Here is a 2966-nt window from a genome sequence, read left to right as displayed (position 1 = left end):
CACCACCCGTGCCTTCTTCTGCTCGGAAGGTCAAGAAGGCGGCCAAGGACGCCGACGACATCACGGGCCCCTTCGTACGGATCCCCGCCCGCAGCCTCCTCGACGCCGGCGTCCTCTAGGTGATTGCTCCTCTCTCCTCCCCTCCTTCCCCCTAGGTTTCTCTCCCCGCCGGCGTCCTCTAGGTTTTTCACGATGTACACTCAAAACTAATGACTCTGAATCTCTGCTACTGAAAATCATACATTTCAGATATGACACTGTTTGGACATTTGTAAAATCCAGTGCTTGTGTATCTGCTGTTTGGATTAACAATTATGAATAGCACATCCTAGGACATGAACTAGAATTATGAACAGGACATCCTAGGAGTAGATGAACATTTTGTGGTTCTGCTAGGACTTGCTCCAGATTTTTTAACCCTAGGATTTCTTTTCTTTTAGTTCTTTTCTTACAGAAAATTTACTGAAAATTCAGAAACTTGGAGTAACCTGTGGACTGTACTTTTGTGATCTCCAACTCCTGAATCTTACTACTACAAGCACAAGCAGTACAAATAAGGCTAGAATTTACTCTGAATTTTGACAGTAAGAAGAAGAATGAAAATGCAAGGAGTAAATAAGAATAAGAATAAGAATTTTACTTATGATATGATGATGAGGCACATCACTAGCAGACAACTGCCAAGAATGCAGGACTATTTTACTCTGACTAAGAATATGCATGTCTTGTTTTCTGGTTATGGATATTGTGTAGTACTACATATCTTTTTTTTTGTAATATAATGCTTACCAAAGGTTTCAATATTTTCCTGTTACCATTGTTCTTTGAGCATAATTCTTTTTCATTTCCTACTATCCTTATTCTAATTCTCTTAAATTGCTATGTTGTGTGTAATAGAATTAGATCTTGGATCTGCTAGTGGACTTTGGGAGTTTGTTTACCTGGCACCATTCAGTCAAGTAGCCATTCATGTGAACTTTTATTTTGTCCATATGAAAGCAGAGGACCATATGGTCTGTGTCCTTTTCATCCATCATTTACACTGTGAATCCAACACCAGTGGTGCTGCTTTGTTTCTGTGATCACATTGTGGTGCCCGGCACATTTTCCCCATCACTTCGTTACCCCTTTCTCCTGAAATGTTGATTAATTTCCGTTTCGGTTGAGATTGGGGCCCTCCTAGGTCAAGAAAATTAGCAAAGGTCATGCCCAATTTTCTTGACCTAGAAGGTGCCCGATTCTCAACCGAAACAAAAATTAATCAGCATGTATCTTGACATCAACCAATAGTAGTGATCTAGTGCTTTAGTGGTTGGATTAGTTTAGTATTTTTTCACACACTCAGACACCCTTGCTTGCCATGTGTGTGAGAGAGATAGTGAGAGGAGACAAGAAGAAGGGGGTTAGGAAGATGTTGCCTGCTCATCAAAGCTAACCATCTCCCCCTTTTCACCCCTTTTCCTTTCTTTTTTGTGGGTTGCAAGGAAGCTACTGGTTCCATCCCACAACACCTAGCAACAACACACTAACAGGTTCCATCCCAAAACACCTAGGCAATATCACAAACATCTCTCAATTGTTCCTTGACAATAACCATCTTTTTGGCGACATTCCTCGAGAATTAGGTTATTTGGTCAACTTAGAGATCTTGTTCCTTGACAATAACCAACTTTTTGACCAAACTTTTTTCCTATTTAGAGCGAAACATGGCCCACAACGATGAGGCCGGCGGTTCGGGCGGCAAGCAATTCTGGGAGCTGTCCCAGGAGATGGAGGAAGAACCTCACCGCTATGAGGATGCCGCGGAAGACACCGATCCTGACTACACAACCCCTAGTGGTGTCGGGGATGACACCACTGATGGTGCCGCCGAGGATGCCACCACTGATGATGGCGGCGCATGCACAGATGGCAGCCAACCGAAGAGGCAACGGAAGGACCGGCGCCCGAACGTGCTCGGCACCGTCAAGGAGGAATTTACTGAAGTGAACTCCGACGGGCATCCAACGGCACCCAAACATGTAGTCAAGGGGTACTCGGTTCAGCTCGGGTGCATTCTCCGGAGCACCGTCTCGATCAACACCGAGAACCTAAGGCATAAGGACCGAGGGAATTTGCGCTGCCTCCTCTTCACGAAGCTGCACGAACGATACAAGTTCCCCAATGAGTTTGCAAACACACGCCTCTCAGGGAATAAAGTGAACAGTGCCGCCCTCACGAGGATGAGCACGGCCCTGTCTACATGGAGAAGCACGGTGAAGGCAATGATTGAAAAAGGTGATAGTTATGAGAAGATCAAGGCGAAATATTCTTTGATGGGCAAATATGACTACAAGGAGTTCAAGATCAAGTGCGAGAGCAGCGCAACCTCCGAATCAAGTAGGTGGGGGAAAGAAATGTGGCAGTTGAACTTAGGGGTCCACAAACTCGGTCCCGGTGGTTATAGAGTGGCGGACCCTATATGGGACAAGGAGGACGCGGAGCGTGCCGAGCAAGGCCTACCGCCCCGCTTCGAGAAATTCCCTGACAAGCAGACCAGGAACTTTGTCAGGGCCCGGTACAAGGAGGACCCGGTAACAAAGGAGCTTACGACGGATCCGGAGACCAAGGCGCTTGAGAAAGTTTTGGTAAGGAATACACCCCCGTGTAATTAGCTACATATATGGTTGCATTCTAGTTAATGAAGCCAAATTTCTAAATGGTTCACATTCCTTCCGCAGGAGGCTGAAAGCAGTAGCACGGGGTCATCTCAGAGCTCCCCTTTTGACACCCCTTTAAATAGGGCGTTGAACGTAATGAAAAACAAGGATAAGCTCAGTAAGCCGTCGTCAGCTGGTCGTGTGGCCGGCAAAGGCTTGTCCACAAAATGGTCGTCATACTTTACCGCTGGTGGGCGAAAGGAGAAAAAGACCAGCTCGGAAAGCCAGTCGCGCGAGGTTCAAGAACTCAAGGCACAAGTGGCGCGG

This window comes from Triticum aestivum, chromosome 3D, assembly GCF_018294505.1.
Source record: "Triticum aestivum cultivar Chinese Spring chromosome 3D, IWGSC CS RefSeq v2.1, whole genome shotgun sequence".
NCBI classification, from domain to species: domain Eukaryota; kingdom Viridiplantae; phylum Streptophyta; class Magnoliopsida; order Poales; family Poaceae; genus Triticum; species Triticum aestivum.
This window is presented reverse-complemented; position numbering follows the sequence as displayed.